The sequence below is a fragment of the Mya arenaria genome, chromosome 12 (assembly GCF_026914265.1).
Source record: "Mya arenaria isolate MELC-2E11 chromosome 12, ASM2691426v1".
Classification (NCBI taxonomy): Eukaryota; Metazoa; Mollusca; class Bivalvia; order Myida; family Myidae; genus Mya; species Mya arenaria.
Window position 1 is genome coordinate 58143615 of NC_069133.1, and position 20028 is coordinate 58163642.

At 36.2% G+C, this 20028-nt stretch overlaps 1 protein-coding gene across 1 annotated transcript in view; it reads left to right on the plus strand.

Annotated features, from left to right (window-relative positions):
* Positions 1 to 9818: 9818 nt before the first annotated feature.
* The window catches only part of LOC128211110 (guanylate-binding protein 3-like), a 35970-nt gene continuing 25760 nt past the window's right edge, over positions 9819 to 20028 (plus strand). Inside the window, exon 1 of the mRNA XM_052915529.1 lies at positions 9819 to 9908. The gene's annotated coding sequence lies outside the window, so the exon portion shown is untranslated. The remainder of the gene's footprint in view (positions 9909 to 20028) is intronic.

Below are 20028 nucleotides of genomic sequence, written 5' to 3' on the forward strand. Positions count from 1 at the left end.
ATGCTTCGCCGTTTTAAAAATAGCGCAAAATGTTTTTCCGGTTTAAATCATATTTATTTATAAGTACGGATAAATATACCGACGCTAATTTAAATTTACTGGGATTTACATGGTAGATAATCCCCGTCAATTTCGAATCGGAAAAAATGCACAAAAACTAAGACGGATGCATCTGTCGTAAGCAATGTGATAAATCAGTAAGATCAAGTAAGATTCAATGCGTTGAATACACCGATGTCAATTTTTTGTCAGTTTTTGATAATTTTCTCTGTTCAAACTAATTTGAATGTCAAAATACAAATATGACCTAATTTAATAGCGCTATTACATATGTCTTCATTTTATTTGAAAAAGTCTTAATATTAATAAAATCACTTAACGTTTTTAATTATATTTCATCTCTTTTGTAACATAAAAATTCAAGCTAACCATACAATTTCCCTACATTAGCGCAACCCTTAAGCTTTACATTGACGTTATATTTAGGCCTGGGGAGGGCTGTTTATAATGTTGTAATAACTTGTAGTCCAACCCATTTGTTATTTTTATTCACGACATTTTGACAACATGAAGCATATCCAGAGCCGACAAAGCACAAATAGCTAATTCACCCTTCATCGAGTCTCTCCGAAAACTGACGGGAGCCATTGTCTACTGGAAGCTGAGCCAATGAGACCTTAGACACTCCGGTCATTGGTATTGACAGAACGATCAGACCCAAATATCATGAAAATACTAAGGCTGTGGGGTACAGAAAGGGGGTAGCAAATAAAGGGGCGGGCAAAATAGATTGAATCGAAAACGATCAAGTTATGCAAAATATGCAAAAGAAGAGTTTCTAGAATGGATTTAGGGGGTGGCTGACGATAGGGCGACACCCACGAAGGGACCTCTTGTCACCTTACCATCGGGTAGATGCTCATCAATCACAGTTAATATTAAGTGCGGTTCAACCCGCAGAATATGCTTGGAGTAATGCGGTTCAACCCGCAGATTATGACTGCATAAAATAATCAATCGCTGTAAATATTACTTCAACCTATATTAAAGTACTGAAATTAAAGTACAGACACTATACGGCCTGTTTAGTACCAGAGCATTCACGGCATAAGCACTGTCACAAACGTTTGACAATATCTATCCATATTCTTAAGCATGTGATTATAGGGAACACGTTAATTTATCTTCATGTATATATTTAAGTGTGTATATATATTGAATATTGTGAGCCATGCTAAATAACCTATTGGCAAGCGAATAATGGCTACGCTGAGGTGAATAGGTACGGTTCTTTGGTAAACTTCAATTAGGGTTATAATGAAATATCGTTAGAGTTAAAAACTACCTTAACTAGTAAACTACGCTCTGGCTATTATAATCTAACTCATTTATTAATGCGTCGCAAGATAAATTGCTGATGGCACAAATGATTATATAAAATTCAGTAAACAAATAAATGTTTAATGCGATAATTTCAACGAACGCATTCAAATAAGACTGCGAAATATTTCCCTCCTTTAGAAAATTGGCGTCCTCGACAATACATATTATGACTGGACAAAAAGTATTAGCAAAACCAAGTCCACAAAAGCTGTCTACAATAAATTATTCTTAAACCAATTAATATCGAATAGGATAGAAACTCTATCGCTAAACTATGACAAAAACAGTGCTATTACTTTGATATAAAGTCTTCTTGATGTTTTTGTTCTGAGTAATATCCCAAAATATGACATTATATAAATATTGCATGGCTTCCAGTTTGACAGTACAATATTTACCCGAATGTTGACAATATGTACTGTCACAATGGAAGCCATGCAATATTTATTTTATTATACCAAACACAGTTACATTTAAATACATATATAAGATTTTTACCATAACACAACTTTCAAGTTTAATCAATTCATTCTGTAATTATTGTTTGTTTACATTAGCTGTCATTTTTTTGGAAATGTCGTTTAAAAATAAGGCAAAAAAAACGGTTTTAACCAGATTCACAATACATTTTAATACATGTCAGCAATTTTCATAGTTCCACAGGCAATGATTTTTCCAATTTTTACACTGAAAACTATCAGTGTTTGCAATACAGTGTCAAATTAAGCTCTATGCCACCTGTTTTTTCTCTTTCATTCAACTTTAATAAAATAGTGATACTTGAACACAAGCACTCTTTTCTGTATTCACATCCGGATCTTGGTCAACGAGGGGCAGATAACTGTGGTCTTGAGCCTATTGAAGCAACATTTTTTCAGAAACATACTTCAAAACTCCTATAGTTCAACTTCAGGCTATATGCAGGCTATATGCAACACATACTGAAAGTTTAACAATGATATATTAAATACTAAATGAATGAGACAAGTATTAGCACCTGTGGTATTTTCATAAAAAAAGCAGAAACAGCCATTTCCCTGAAATGGTAAGCCGCCAACCTTTGAAGAGCCATTATTTCCTTATGCATTGGAATAATTTGACCAAGTAAAGTTATCCTTGTAGCTTTCAATAGTGTCTATAGAACAGACCACAAAAAATGGCCTGCCTACTCTTTTAATATTATTTTCTAAGCAAAATAAGGTTTTTCCACTTCATCGGCTTAGTGTTTTATATAAAAAAAGACAAAGAGCCAAACTGAAATGCTTCAACTTGTCAAAATTTTGCTTTTCTGGTCAACTTATATACAAAGGTAACAGAACTGTTCAGTTTAACAAAAGAACAATAGTGATTATGTGTTTATAGACAGTCTAAACACCACTATATGCCAAATTGTATGCTTCTGGGACAAATGGCGCAACAAAGGAAATGGCAAAAAAAACACCAAAACTGAAAGATTCATGACAACTGCTAGTGTTTTCATGTATGAGGTGGCTACATGATGTAGAAAATGCAGAGATAGCATTATTATGCCCATTTTTAAAAAAGAAATACTTTAAGTATCTGTTTTGAAGGCTAGATTTGGCATTTTTAATTACAGCACTTCACCATTGTCTATACGTTGCTTATTTACACCTGATTTGCTATAAATCTCACTCTTTGGAATCATTTACACATAAACAAGTACTACAGAAACATCTTCATTCTTCTAAAATATTGGATTCAGAGCTGCATCTCCTCGATTCAGATTGCAGGAATACCGCCGGGGGGGGGGGGGGGAAGCAGCAGCTAACTGGAGCTTATTGGCACATCATGATCTGCAAGCAAGACACAAAAGCAATGTTTTACACTAATAAAACTATCTGCAACTACTGTTAAAGTTTGTAAAGGCCTGTAAACACTCATTTGAGGCATACACAATCTTTTATGAATCATTAATGTGATAAATATGCAGAAAAGTTCATGAATTCAATGATTTTCAGGACAATTTTATGAAATATATAGTCTTTTGGACATTTTGCAATCAGTTATTAACAACTCAAAGGTTAATGTCACTTTATTGAGTACCCAGATGCATTTTGAAAGCATTAAAACCAGACATGCTTAGAATTTCTTCTTACTTGGAGACGGTATTCCTTTCTCGGCAATCCTTGCCGAGAACCCGGGTATGGAAAACCACACGAGACCACATTTTGACCAGCACTGGTTCTTGTCCTTGAAAATTCCTCTGTGACTACAGCAACCAGGCTGGTTATTAAAATAAGCAATAAATTAGGGTTTTTAAGACATTTATCATGTATTAAGGTTGTTTTTTTTAAATGCATGAAGGGAAAAGGCTCTAATCTTTATGAAAGCGGCTCACTTTTTTATTTCTTTTGCCTTGAGAAACGGCAAGTTTTTAAATGTATAAACTGAATAAATGAATGAATATATATGAATTAATTAATGAATTAATGAAAGGTGGCATTATTTCTTTAAAATAGGGATCTCATTGTGTTGCTGTGATTGTTGAAGTAGATGTTTTCTTGTCCATACGCTGAAAATCATATGCACACTAATGCACCAGTCAATTGTAACCACAGCCCCCTCAGGTCTGGGGGTATACCGGGGAAAGGGGCCGTGTTTTTACTTTCCAGGTGGCCCCGCAGGGCCGGGTGACCGCGGAGATTGGGCCTTATATAGAATCTCTGGGGTGCGGGGGCATTTGGCCGGGGTTTAACCATCAGTTTGTCCCCGCAGGCCGGGATTTTACCCGGGGTTGGCTGGACCAAAAGTCAAAGTCCCGGCTATTCTCCGGACCTGGGGGGGGGGGGGGCGTGGTAACAATTGACTGGTGCATGAAGAAAACATCATGCTGCATCAAATGTGTAGTAAGTTTTGATTAATGGCTTATCGAATTTGCAATTAATGTAATGTTTGCTTAAAAGAGCAAACAAAATGTGCGAATAGATGCACAATACAGACCAAAGACTAATACAAGTCAGCAGTTTCATTAGAAAATAATATTATTTATAATTATCAAAGCCGCACCAGAAATGATTGACAAACAACATGAAAGAAATTCATTAGGAATGGAACAAACAGTATCAATGGTCTTATATGACCAAACTTACTCACTTTATACTTCAGTTTGGATACAATTTTCCATTATGAGATCTTGAAGTGCTAACAAATTTTAGCATGTCGGCATGTTGGCATACACCAAGTACAGCTCGGCCGGGTGGCGGGCGGGCTGTCTGGCTGGTTCATCATCGTTTCCTCCCGGGTCTGTTTAAAATAATAAGAAAGGAAAATAAATAACCGCACACACCTACTCAAACATACAATCATTGACACCCTTATAGCCTATACAACATACTCAATCAACACATTTCTGGCATACCAGTTTAAATTGATGGAATTCAATATCTGTTTGAGAGCTGGCTTTAATTTCAAACAGTAAAAAATATATCAATATGTTTGAAACAGTGAAAGATTGTTTTTATTGTTTATAAATGTCTATAAATCACCACAAAGCATACATGTATATAATAAAAATGTTTTGAATGTTGCTATGCCTATGCTTTACTATATTAGAGCTGGCATTGTAAATGTCTTGTTAATTTTACATGAACAATATTGCTTTTTTAGTAATTCATATAGACTGTGTTTTTAAGAACAAATTGAGAAGAAAATATTTCTCTACCATATTCTATCTCAAGTCAAAACAGCTGTTAGGAAGAGTAAATTGCACACCTACAAGCATGTTAAAAACTTCTGAAAAATATTGCAAAAACCGCCACTGTTTTTGTGCTGAATTGATGACCACGCATTTTCTGATTATATGCAGGAGAAAAAAGGTTTTATTAACATTGCTTGTCGGGAGTGGAAACCCCTCCTGAACCCACCCCATTTACATAATTAATAACTTAACTGTCATTTTTTACTTTGTAGGAAAGACTTTGTCTAAAACTGTCTTGCATGCTTATACATGCCTTCAGCTGAATAATTTTGAAAAGAGGTTAACTTAAAGAAATTCTGTGCGGAAATATGTGCCAGTTTAAGCACGACATGTCAATACATTTCATCTCGCCTAAAGGTATCCTTCTGAAAACCTTTGTAAACAAAATCACCAGTAAGACACTGTAGCTCTAGTGTAATCATGTGTTAATCATGTAATTCTGCCAAAAAGAAACACTGCCTTTTATGCTGAAACCTCCCCTGGGTTCATAATCTATAATACTCACATTATAATGCTTGATGAAACCAGGTCGAACATGCCAAATTTGATGGTTGTCGGGAGGGGAAACCCCTCCAGAACCCTCCCCTATAAAACAAATTATGAATTACTCAACATTTGATTTCATTATTTGTGCTGAAGTGTTTTTTCTGTAATTTCATTCATACATCTTTATCGCTTAAAGTATTCGTGAGTCATCTGCCCCACTCTGCCATGACAATTTTTTTTATTCAATAAACATTTTTTTTATTTTTAAACTGGGTTGAAGTGTGTTTGGGTTAGGATCAGCCGCCGAGTTAGCTCTGAGTAGCTATATAGAGTTCCGGCTGCGGTGTTGTGTTTAATCACCTCACTGGGCATAATTACACTCAGGTTACCCACAATCGTGGCAGCAGTAAAAGAGCAGAAGTGCCTATATGTTGGCCTAAATGGTTAAAGGAAATGTGTCACAGATCTATAAGCACCAAAAAGTTTTTTTCTGTAACTAATCTCAGGACACCGACTAGCTAATCACGCATAAGGAATGAATTCTACCTGGTAATCTTTTTTAATGGAAAAATATGAAATATCTCCTGAACTTAAATAAATTGTAAACTATGTGATACTTCAGTAAGTGAGTTTCAATGCATTGTACACATTGATGACAAATTTATGATATTTTTCGACAATTTTCATTCTTTTCGCTATTTTATCATCTGTGAGACAGCCCCTTTAATGGGCGGACGAGTCTAGTCTGTGTGAGTTGAAACCAGCTGCCCATTTAACTCAGTTGGCAAGAGCGCCGTGCTAGTGTTCCTGCGGTTCTGCGCCCCACACCAGGCTCACTTTTCTTCTCAGGTTTACCATAAGCATGCACAATGGTTTTTAATGGAAAAGGAATGTGTTTTTTTAGATTTAGTGTCACCACTTAAGTTTTAACATTTTTATTCAATACTTTAATTTTACAATACAATAAACGAAGTACACAATCGCACAGTTAACAGTTAGTTTGGCATGTATACGAGTAGTCATGGTAGTGATGAGTCATAAATTATGACCTGAAGGTCATATCTGGATACCGATTGCATCAACTTAGCTTGTTCATTATCCGTAAAAACCAACGTTATGTCATTATGGTGTCCAAACAGCAACGTATGAACGATTGAATTTCCAATAACAAGTATAATACTTAGTACAACTCACCGTGAAAGCAACGTTAAATCCGTGTTATTGCATCATGATGAAAGTTTCAATATAATTGACACATTGAAGGAAGACGTCACGCGCACCTGCAATGTGCCTATATGCAAATCATTGTTTACATCAGCTGTCGTAAAATGCGCATAAATACATCTAACTTAATTATTTAGATATCCAGTTTAAACGGTATTTTTTAAGATGTGGTGTAAAAAAACACAAATGTTATGACAAACCTGTTCGTTTTGTATTATTATTGCAGAGTTATGAAATATAATTTCCGGTCAAAAGAAGTACTCCTTAGACGTGTATTCATACTATGTGTTCTCCACTCCATTTATGGAAGTGCCGAAGGTGGATTGTACATGTACCTCGGGTATTTCCGTATTGATTTTCATTGGTTAACGGAGGTCAAACCCCGCCCTAAACATGTACAATTTGCTTGCCGGCATGCACGCGCTTTATATGAACAATGAATGACGAGCTTTTCTGGTTCTCATTTTCACGGTTCAGTGGTGCCCAAATTTTTTAATGCCTTTTACTCCGGCAAAAAAGAAGTAGTCCTTTGTATACACGTACAAACCGTAAGAGGGCTTGTACCGACAAACGCTTCGCGTTTGTCTTCAAGCCCGTATTAACTATGGGACGATAGATAAAGACTACTATGTAGTTTACGATGTTTATTCGACGCTAGCTAACTACAGACTGCTGATAAGCCTGGCCACTGGCAGGTAGCCGATATCATATTACAACAATAACTAAAAAAGAAAAAAAAAGATATGGGGAAAAATGTAGGGTGTTTTTCATGACTTTAAAATAGCCGTTACCTTGACCTTATTGTAGTCAATTCTGTACGTATTTAAAGTACCATATCCGTGTGAATATTTGAATATTTATACTTATCTAAGTGTATAAGAAAAACTAACAAACTCAACTGACAACACACTGTATATATATATATATATATATATATATATATATATATATATATATATATATATATATATATATATATATATATATAACTAGGTGTGTTTATCAAGGATTGATAGGTTCCGCCTCGGAACGGTCAGTAAAATGTAAATTTACTGGGAGGGGTAACTAATTTGTGAGGACAGCCTCATTCTTATCACAAAAATCCCGAATAAAGTAAAAACATAAAAGGTACATTTTATCAAAGTATACATTAACTTGAGGGAACTTTGGAATAAAACAAATAATAATAAAAACTAATAGGTAAGCACCTAAGTGATATGGTATCCCAACTCTATCTGCAGAGGAAGGAGTATAACTAATGCAACCTAATGGCAACAAATTCAAAGATATAATGCAGTTATTGTTTGAAACTAAGGCTCGTGATCCGTTTTGATGGATTATATTGTGCACCTCAAAGATGGAACGAAGCCGATCAAGATGTCCACTTTGGCTCTCTTTTCTCACTGATTCTAAGAAGATCATTGTTCGAGATAATGTTCATCATCGACCACGCCGAGGCTGACAGAATCAGTTTTATTATGTATGCACTATGAAGGAAGAAAACACGATCCTGGGTTGTATTCTGGTCTTTGATAGACTCCGATGTGGATTTTCTGGTTCATTCCTATCAGCGATGTATCCGCTTTAATACTCCTCCTGATAAAGCAGGTTTAGTCCCTTTTGTCACAATTTCTCTGATGTAATTAGTTTCGATTGGTTGTATGTCACTAGAACGGCCAAAAAGAGGCTTTCAGGATATAATTGGCATTGATCTATTTTGCACACGCTATCAGACTAGGTTGCTTCGTTGTATGGAACATTATAGTATAGATCGCATTTTCAGAAAATTAAAATATGTTTTGTAGTGTCTGAAAATGATGTACAGTCATCGTTGTTTGCGACACATTGTTTTTTTTTCTAAAAAATATGCTTTTGAGTGTTTGAAATCTTACTTCTATTCGCATTATATTTTAATTTACATCTACTTCCGTCTACTTCCGTAAATCAGCAGACAACGTTTCAATATATTAAATATATACTAATAGTTATCAACACATGATGACGAATATGACGGCCGAATAGTAACAATTAGATGCCGTAAATCGGTCGACTGTTTCAACGTTGCTCACCTTAAGCTGCATTAATAACCAACTTAATCTAGCTTAAAATTATGAGTATAATCTGAGAGTTTTGATTGGACTGTTAAATAACTCTCCAATGGAATGATTGGAATCACTGAGGCATATCTAAGGATAAGGATACAAAGAATAGTGAATACTCCCCTAGATCAGAGTCAGTGGCGGATCCATGGTCTTGTGATAACACATTTGACTGGCAATCCAGGGATCGCAGGTTTGGTTCCCCGCCGCGCCACTAAACATACTTATCGTCGTCTTCCGGGGAGTCGTTAAATGCGGTCCCGTGTGACATTGTTTAACACTGGTGCACGTTAAAGAACCAGGGTAGATCTATTTGACTGTTCACTATGCTCCAAAAACCTAATGTGACTAAGAATGCTATCGAAGCATTCGCTGAATGGGCACGGCCCGAGAGCGAGTATAAATAAGCATTCAGATATCCAGCCACAGATGTAGTTTTGTGCGTTCCATGATGACTCGTATTTGAGGTTTCTTTTTATTGTGTGAATAAACATGTTTATGCAATAGAATGATATGCTTTATAATCGTCTGTCCTCTATATGCTTGTGCAATGTATAAACATGAAATAAGTAAAAATATGATCAACAGATATATTGATTAATAAGTAAAAATAGAAATAAAATATATTTTAGCATTTTGAATAATTTAATAAATACGCAATAAATATGACTTTGTATTATATCAGGTTTTCTATCATATTGTGTATCTTATCTTTTCAGTAGTCTGTAAATATGACAATACAACATTCAAGCAAAATAAAGAAACGGTTTATCAATTGCTCATTATATCGATAAGTTTCATTCACTGGACAAATTTTAACGCCTTTCTTATAACTCTGTCTTTACAGTTTCAGAGAATTATTGATCTCCAGAGCCTAATCGTGAGATATAAGATATTCGACGGACGCCCAGGCGTTGAAATTACAGTTTTGTTGGATATAGGCACGTATAAAGTGAGTGTTCATAAATCGTTGGTGACTTTCTGTCTAATACGTACAGGTAAGACTTACACGAAGGAGTGTATTTGTTTTACTTTTGTGAATAATACCTAAATAAAATTGAATACGCCTTAAATAATAGACAATTTGTTTAGCCTTGTCCGTCCGACTCACAAAAATGTACGTTTTTGGCTCTGTGGTTGTGATATTTTTATTTTTCGTATTTCATTACGGAAAGAATTAAGGGAAAATCAAAACACTATCTAACGACCAACTCTTCAAAAAGTGGATTTGGGTAAGGCCAAACGAACATTTATTATTTAAATTGTTTTATTTGTTTTTATATTATAATCATTATTTTGTTAACTATTATTATAATTATTATTATAATAATTATAATTATTATTATTATTATAATTATTATTAATATTATTATTATTATTATTATTATTATTTTTTATGAATAAAAGGATCACCTCTTAGTGATTCCAAAAAGAAAAAAGAAATATTAAATAAAAAAATAAAAATAGTAGTAGTAGTAGTAGTAGTAGTAGTAGTAGTAGTAGTAGTAGTAGTAGTAGTAGTAGTAGTAGTAGTAGTAGTAGTAGTAGTATTTTATTATTATTATTATTATTATTATTATTATTATTATTATTATTATTAACTGGTCATTCTTTGTGAAGAGTTGAAAGGAATTAATACAATCTTGCCCAAAACAGTTATTTTATTTTCTTATTTTTCAAAGGTGGGTAAGGTGTTAAAGGGGCTGTACTCAGTATGATAATATAGCGGAAAAAAAATGTCGAAAACTGACATAAACTTGGCATCGATGTGTACAATGCATTGAAACTTACTAACTAAAGTACCACATAGTTTACAATTTATTTAAGTTTAGCAGTTATTTCGTATTTTTCCATTAAAAAAGATTACTGGGTATGACTACCAGGTAGAATTCATTCCTTATGCGTGATTGGCTCGTCGGTGTTATCACGTAATATTCCCGAGGTAGCTGTATAGCTTAATTTTGTCGATACGACGCTGGACTTCAATTTTGGCGACACGGGTTCGAACCCGGTCTCCGACACATTTAATTTCAGAGCATAACACATTCTATTAGATAATTGTCCTGAGATTCGTTACTAAAAAAACTTTTTTATTTCATAAAATAAAAAAAAACATATTCTAGGACTGGACGAAAGAAAATCCGTTTTGTAAAAAAGAGAGTTTTATTTAACTCACTAAATTGTAGAATAAATCCTAGATTGTCTCTCATACCTGGACTCATTTTCCCCGAAAAAACTACTAGTAATTAATCAATTGCTTTCACGATTAATTTTACCAATTTACAGTCTAGCATGGTATATCCTTTTTAATGTGTTTACTCTGCTCACACAGATTATATCTATAATTATTTTTTGGTAAAAAAAACTAAAGAGAATTATAATTGTATAGTGCAAGAAATGTAGTTGAGTAATTACTCAATTTAAGTTTACTCAACACTCTTTTGCATATTTATCACGTTGGGCGCCACTTTCAGCGGACCCTCCTGGTACCCCTATTTATCACGTTGGGCGCCACTGTCGCCTGGCCATCCCGGTACCCCTATTTATTACGTTGGTAGCCACTATCGCCGGGACATCCCGGTACCCCTATATATCATGTAAGGCACACCTGTCGCCGGGCCATCCCGGTACCCGTATTATCGCGTTTGGTGCCACTATCGCCGGGCGATCCCACGCCGGTCCATCCCGGTTCCCCTAACTATCACGTTGGGCGCCACTGTTGCCGGTCCATTCCGGTACCCCTATCTATATTGTTTGGTGCCTTTTTCCCCGGCACATACCGGTACCCATACTCATCACGTTGGGCGCCACTATCGCCGGGCCATCCCCGTACCCCTATTTATCGTGTTGGGCGCCACAATCGCCGGGCCATCCCGGTACCCCTATTTATCACGTTAGGCGCCACAATCGCCGGGCAATCCCTGTTCCCCTATTTATCACGTTAGGCGCCACTATCGCCGGGCCATCCCGATACCCCTTTTTATGGCGTTGGGTGCCACAATCGCCGGGCCATCACGGTACCCCTATTTATCGCGTTGGGCGCCACTATCGCCGGGGCATCCCGGTACCCCTATTTATAGCGTTGGGCGCCACAATCGCCGAGCCATCCCGGTACCCATATTTATAGCGTTGGGCGCCGCAATAGCCGGGCCATCCCGGTACCCATATTTATAGCGTTGGGCGCCGCAATCGCCGGGCCATCCCGAAACCCATATTGATCACGTTGGGCGCCACTATCGCCGGGCCATCCCGGTACCCATATTTATCACGTTGGGCGCCACTATCGCCGGGGCATCCCGGTACCCATATTTATAGCGTTGGGCGCCACAATCGCCGGGCAATCCCGGTAGCCCTATCTATCACGCTTGGCGCCACTTTAGCCGGGCCATCCCAGTATCCATATTTATCACGTTGGGTGCCACTATCGCCGGGCCATCATGGTACCCCTATTTAGGGTGGTAGAGCTCGGGCAGAACAACAATAAACTCTTGCAATCGTGCCGATCATATATGTTGATAACGATCAGAAAAAAGGGCAATTATACTGAAGGTCTTTGTGATAGCAATTTACAGAACAGGCTTGTTGAAGTTACCAGTAAAATTACAATTGTCAATACAGGTGTAGATATTAATTAATGTGTGCATGATCTTTCCGTTTGTATTGAGTCGGTTATTTGGCCATTGTTTGGTAAACAAAGCCATGAAAGCCAAGTTGGCGATGTACGGTTATTCATTGAAACGTTCAAATGTATTGTATCAGATAGTTTAAAACAAGATTGGTATCATAACATTAACGAATCTTCTAGATGCCAGCACTATGAATACTTTAAAACTCTACTCGATGTTGAATACACTCTTAATGCAAATTTTACGTTCTATTTACGCAAAAGCTTTTCAAAATTCAGATGTTCTAGTCACAAATTTGGTATAGAGACTGGTAGACATCTAGGAATTGTACGTGAAGATAGACTGTGTGCCTTTTGTTTCGATAAAGACATAGATGTAGTTGAAGATGAGTACCATGTTTTCTTTGAATGCAAGAACTGTGATATAATACGATGTTTTTACTTAGATAGTATTACAACTGCAATCTCTTCAATGAAAGTATTTTATAGCAAACTTTCATGCAAAAATTATAACACTTTGTTAAACACATGCCATTTCATTCATGCAATTATGAACACTAACTAACTGTTGAAAGGTTTCTATAATATTGTTATTACCAGTCTAAACTTTCCAAGCTCATCAAATTGTTCTTATAGGAATGTTAGAAAGGCACGGGTTCGTTTTTAGTCTTTATTGCACCGTTTCAGATATCATAAACATTTATATCCAGATAGTTATAGTAACGTTATCCGTATAATATAAGCAAGACCACGTTCTGAAAATAGAAAAGAGTAACAATACTTATTACAATACATATATATAACTGTTCTTGTAATATAAACATAAGGTACATAGTAAACAAAGAATATATGCGTTACTTAAATATGATATTACACCACATACGTCAAGTAATTGTCTAGTGGCGTTAAAATGACATAACACATACAATGACATACAATGTACATATACAATAAACAAACATGTACAAAACTGTTCACATCAATCACCTTCCAAATCTGAGGGACTGAACTCCTCACTCTCAATCACACATCTCTCAGGTGAATGCAGTTCATGCTGGTAATAGCTGAAAACCCAAAGCCATGAATGCAATATTAAATGTAAAGAACAGTTAGCAGATTATGCTACAGTAAAACTGCGATCGCTTATCTAAATTACGCATCTATCAGTTATCAACCAGTCTTTATTTTCCTATAGCTGATAAATTTAATCCAACCATTAACATGTTAGTCTTACATCTCCAATCTTCAAAATTGTGTCATCGCAATCAAATTTGCATGCCAACAGTTCATTTCACCCATGAATTAACCAAGATTTTGATAAAAACATGTATCAATCAAACATAAAATTGGTTCAATAGCTCTAGTAATCTCATTTTAATCTACATTATCAGAGACTCTACCACCTTCTGTTCCACAATCAAATCCAAGTTTCTCAATGCTCGTGACTGTGCTAGAATTTCAAGAGCTTCAATCCTTGAATCAGGTTGTCTCTGAACCATCTGGTTCATCTGGTAATCTCTGTACCTATCTGGTGGTCTTCTCTGTCTCTTTGACCTCCTTATTACTGGCTCCTCTGCAATTTCTTCTCTCTCATCAACTTCATCTATTTGACCTTCTTGACTTTGATCTAAAGTGTCTCTTGTAGCATTTCTGTCTACTACTACCTGTTCTATTACATCTTTTCTTCTAGTGATATCATCAGTTTCTTCTCTTTCTTCATCTGTACGGTCTGTACTCCTGCTAGTGTCCTCAGTGTTCCTGTTTCCAACTGTAGTTTCTGCTGCGTTATCTTCAACCACCTTTGGTAGTGTCTCCTCATTCGTCTGAGAGGGCTGTTCCCTTTCATTATCAACATTAGCTCTTTGCTCATCTCTATGCTCTAAATGTTGGTCAACAATATCATCTCTATCTCTTCTATCCTCTATTTCAATTCCTCTTGTACCGGTACCTGTTTTAAGTTCACTTGTTCCTCAGGGATTGTAGGCGTCCCCACTTCGGTGTGTCATGTCTACACACTCATATCCCTCTTAACTTTCACTATCTGTTTCATCTGCGACGTCGCTTTTTTCTTATCTTTATCTTCTGATTTATCCTTAGCATCTTCTGCTTCAGTTCTACCTTCTGTAGAGGTCTGGTTTCCCTGTACTTCTACTACTTTCTCACCTTGATCTTCTTGTTCCACTTCATCATCAGTGTCATCCTGGCAATTTACCGGGTGTAAATGATATATGTGGAGTGTCATTATTATCCCTGACCTTCTATTCTTGACCTTGAACACTGGTATTTCACTTCTCGGTTGACTTACTACTTCATACACTTCCTCTTCAAATTTATCATCTATTTTGTGTTTTCCTTCAAACGCCAGCTTCCTAACCAAGACTCTGTCTCCTACTTCTATCCTAGCAGCCTTGACCTTCTTGTCATATCCCGTGTATATCGAACACTCTATCTGTAGATTTGGTTTCCGTCCAAACATGAGCTCATAAGGTGTTATCTTCGTCGTTTCATGAGGAGTACAATTATAAGCAAACACCAATGGTGTTACGTATTTCTTCCAGTCCTGCTTTTGTTTTGGCTCTAATGTCCCTAACATATCAAGGAGAGTCCTATTCATCCTTTCTGTCTGCCCGTTTCCCATCGGATGATATGGGGTTGTTCTTGACTTCTTCATGTTTGTTAATTGGCATAACTCTTGTATATCTCAGACTCTTAATTCGCGCCTTGAACGGAATGCAAGATGGATGGTACACCGTAATATACTATGTTAAAAGTTGTTAAAAAGGGCTTCTGTGGTTGTTTTAGCTGTTTGGTTTCTTGTAGGTATTGCTTGTGCGAATTTGGTGAAATGGTCAGTTATTACTAAAATGTTCGAAATGTTGCCTTTGCATGGTTCCAGAATCAAATAGTCAATAATCAATACTCTCTCAAGTGGATATGTTGACGTCATGTTGACTAATGGCGCTCTGGTGTTGGTCGGGGTCTTTCTCCGAAGACATCTGTTGCAACTGTTCATCCAGCTACCAACATCTTGTGCCATTCCCGGCCAATAGAACCTCTCCTTTAGTAGTGACATCGTCCTGTCCTTGCCGGGATGTCCTACATCTGTATGCACTCCTTGCAATATTTCTTCCCTATAACATGGTGGTACTATCAGTTGGTCATAACGTCCATCTCCTTCACCTATACGTTTGTACGTCACACCCCTCTTCATCATCAGATTCTTATAATGTCTTCTCATTACTATATCGTCTCTTCCACATATTCTCTTGGGTATAGTCGCTCTTCTCCATTTCTCAATCATTGGATTCTGTCTCTGGCTTCTTCTTACTTCTCTCAATTCCTTCAGCGCTAGCGTCTGTCCTGGTTCTTCTAAAGTCTCTACTAAGTTGATGTTCATAGTTGGTATAGTCTGCATCGTTATCGTCTCGTATGTGCTATTACATATGGCCTTTACTGTATCGTCATCTAGTGTCTTCTCTTCATTGTCCCTTTCTGGATATCTACTTAAGCTGTCAGCATCTGCGTTCTTCAATCCTGCCCTATAATGTATGTTAAAGTTGTAATTCTCTAACTCTGTTGCCCATCTGTGGCCTGTTGCATCTAGTTTGGCTGTCGTGAGAATATACATGTACGTCAGAGGATTATTGTCCCTGTATACTTCAAACTTGTCATTTTCAAATAATCTGAAAACTTCTCTGTGATTGCCCATTTTAATGCCAAATGTTCAAGTTGATGCGCTGGGTAGTTGCGTTCGCTTTTGGATAATGATATGCTGGCAAAGGCTATCACGCGCTTCTGTTCATCCTGTGTCTGGTATAGTACTGCTCCCAGTGCTCTAGTATTTGCATCAGTGTGTATTTCGAATGGTTTGGTAAAATCCGGATATGCTAAGATTGGTGGGCTAGATAGTAGTTTCTTAAGGTCTTCAAATATATTCTGTTCTTTCTCTGTCCATATCCAGTCTTTGGTTGGCTTCTTGTGTTTTCCCTTCTTTGTCGGCGTTCCAGGAAGTAAGTCCGATAATGGTCTTGTGACCTTTGAAAAGTTCTTTATGAACCTGCGGTAATATCCCGCGCACGCTTAGAAGGACTTAAGCTCGTTCCTGTTTTTAGGAGTCGGCCAGTTCTTCACCTTTTCAATCTTTGCTGGATCGGTTTTAACCCCTTCTCTACTCACTACATGGCCTAGAAAATGGACTTTTTGTTGTATAAAGAAACATTTTTCAGGTGATAACTTTAAATTACATTCATGGAGTCTTGTTAATACTTGGTTGATTCTGTCTAGATGTTCTTCGAAGGAATTGGAGAAAATAATGAGATCATCAAGGTAAATGACGCAGATGTTCATATTTAATGGTCCTAAACATTCCTCCATCAGTCTCTGGTAGGTAGCAGGTGAATTTGATAAACCAAATGGCATTTTCACGTATTCAAAGAATCCAAGTGGTCCTACTGTGAATGCTGTCCTTTCTTTGTGGGTATCATCAACTTCGACTTGATGATATCCTGCCTTCAAATCGATTGTTGTAAAAAAACTTGCTTCCGTGTAGTACATCAAATACTTCTTCAATACGGGTAGCGCATAAGCATCTTTTATACTTCTGTTGTTCAACTGTCGACAGTCCACATACATTCTCAGTTTTCCATTCTTTTTCCTAACTAAAACTACGTTTGAGGCCCAAGTTGATCTAGGCTTTCCAATAATTCCGGCTGAAAGTAACTGTTCAAGGTGGTTTCTAACTTCGTCAATCATTTGTGGTGGTATTCTGCGATGTGGTTGTTTGAAGGGTGCTTGATAATCAGGTAGAAGGTCGATCCGGTGTTTTATCATGTCGCAATGTCCAATGTCTGTATCGGATGTTGAAAATATGGCCTTATGTTTTGTTTTATTAAATCATCTATCTTGCTTCTCTCATCTGTTGTCAACTTGTTGTCTTCATCTACATTGACTTGATTCAACACATCTGTCTTCATGTCTTCTTTAATTCTGTTGAATACCTCTTACAGGTTGTAGTTCACGGAGAATAGCTTTTGGATTGATAACTACTGTATTGGTGGTAAGGTTTGATAAGTTTACAGTGATATTCTTATTTTTCCCCGTATTAATATGTAACTACTCCTGGTGTAATGTCAACATAACAAGGTAAAGTACTCTCTGTGGTTTCTTTCACAACCTCTGAACCTGGTAATCCATTTTGTACTTTCAAATCTATCTCCACATAACCTTCATATGGTAATGTATTCCCATCAGCACACTCTATTCTTAAAATCTGATCAAGAGGTTTTATTTCAGTATATCCAATGTTCTGTTCATAAAATGATTTCGCCATAACACTTACACAACTTCCAGTGTCCAATAAGGCATTTGCCTCAACATTGTCTAAAATAACCTTCACCTCATTTGTTTCACCAACCAACTCATGCTCTTTCCTTTCATTTTATCTGAGTGGGTCATGGGGGCACTCATGTATCTAGTGTTGGGGCAAAGTCTTACTATATGTCCCTTTTGTTGACAATTATAGCATGTAGGCATGAAATTATTAATAGCTATATGTCTTCTTGGTTTGTAGTTATATATTTTGTTTTAATAGTGGCCCCTATATCTCCTGTGTTTTCTACTTGGTTTATACCACCTTGTAGGCTCTTCCCCCGATTGCTCATTTTCTAAAGTTTTAATTCTTTCTTGTAAATTAAACAGCTTACTTTGCAGATCATTCAGAGATTCATCATCTTTATCACTTTCAATATCCACACCAGCTCCACAATAAACTTCTTGTTCCTTTCTCTGAACATCTTCAGCCACCTCCTGCTGAAAATCTTGCTCTATCCTCCTAAGTTCAAAGATAAAATCATCATACACCTTTACAGTATCAAACTTATATCTTGCCCGGTATCTGATTTCTCTCCTCAATCTACTGTACAATACATTCTGAAATATTTCTGTATCAGAAGACTTCAAACCTTCTAACTCCACTGCTTTTGTAAACAAAACCTCAACCCTCCTTGAGTAACTGTTTATACTTTCATCAGTATCTTGACTTAATGAGTAGAACTGTCTTAAAATGTCTTCCCTTGACTCTACACTTCCAAAACTACAATCAACTGTGTTTAGAATCTGCCCCAAAGTAGCTCCCGTTCCAAGCCTTCTTGCAGCATCGTGTGCAGATCCCTTTAGAGCCTTTAAAACACCTAATTTTACCACATCTTCACTAAATTCATTACTATTTAACAATATCTCCACCTCAAATTTAAATGTGTCCCATCACACTTTATCTTGTTCACTATTCCCATATTTTTTTGAAATTCGTGGACAAAGATAAGATTCATATTCCCACTCAAATTCACTATCGTTTGAATCTTCGGCCATAGTTCCAATTACTTTCAACAGCACAACACCATGTCTATACAAGTCTATCTCTTAAAGACTAGGTGTAAATCACAAACCAAAATGTTCTGATATCAATGTCCTCATTTTTCCGATCACTTCAATTCATAATCACTATCTTCGAATCACAAACATATTACACAAATACTTTCTGAAAACTAATCACTAGTATTCATATAATTCCACAAAATTATATGTCCCGTGTAACACAAATCCACTATTCAATATTTCTCATTACTTTGTGCAATCACATATAGTATATCACATCACTTGCTTAAAGGTAATACACAATTGTACAATGTCTGCGACAAAACAACTTGTCTCTTCAAAGTTCAAATTATCACCCAAATTACATGTATTGAGAAATTAATTCAGCATGTAAAACATCATCTGTACCTAAGTCATCTCTTACTCATTCAATCATTATCTATGCACCAGACTTTATCATCAATAAGTTACCAAATAACTCAAAATGTTAATCACTTTGTAGCAATAAAGGGTTTCTCTTAATTTCTACATCAAAATATGTCATCGGGCATTCAGATAAGATCTAAAACATCAATTAATGTATGAGCATTTAATAAATGAAACACATGGGTAATGTTGTATTATTGCACAACAGTTCTAAGTGTCAATAATTCACAATAGAATAATTGCAAATTGTCTAAGTACAAACAATTAGTCGCAAAACTATCAATCCAAATTATTTTCTATTGCAAATGTCTCTTTTCACTGCACACGGCTCAAATTCAAGGTATCTTTTCACTAGGCACTGCACACACATAAATTAGTCACCCAAAATCAATAATCAATATTCAGCTGTTATGATCACTCCTCATGTACACAATTATCAACTGCATAAAATGACACAACTCTAAGTTTCAAATTCCTTAAGTTACCTTATGTTAATTAAATACAAATATCAACCATTTCAAAAATACAAATATTAAACATTTCAAAATACAAAATAAGTGTGGGGTATAATAAATATCTGACAAGTTAAATTTATTTGAAATAATGACAATGTTTTATTTTAAATACTGACAATTCAAAGTTCAAACTAAGTCAAATTAGTTTCGGTAAAGAAATTAATTTTTAACTGTATCTTA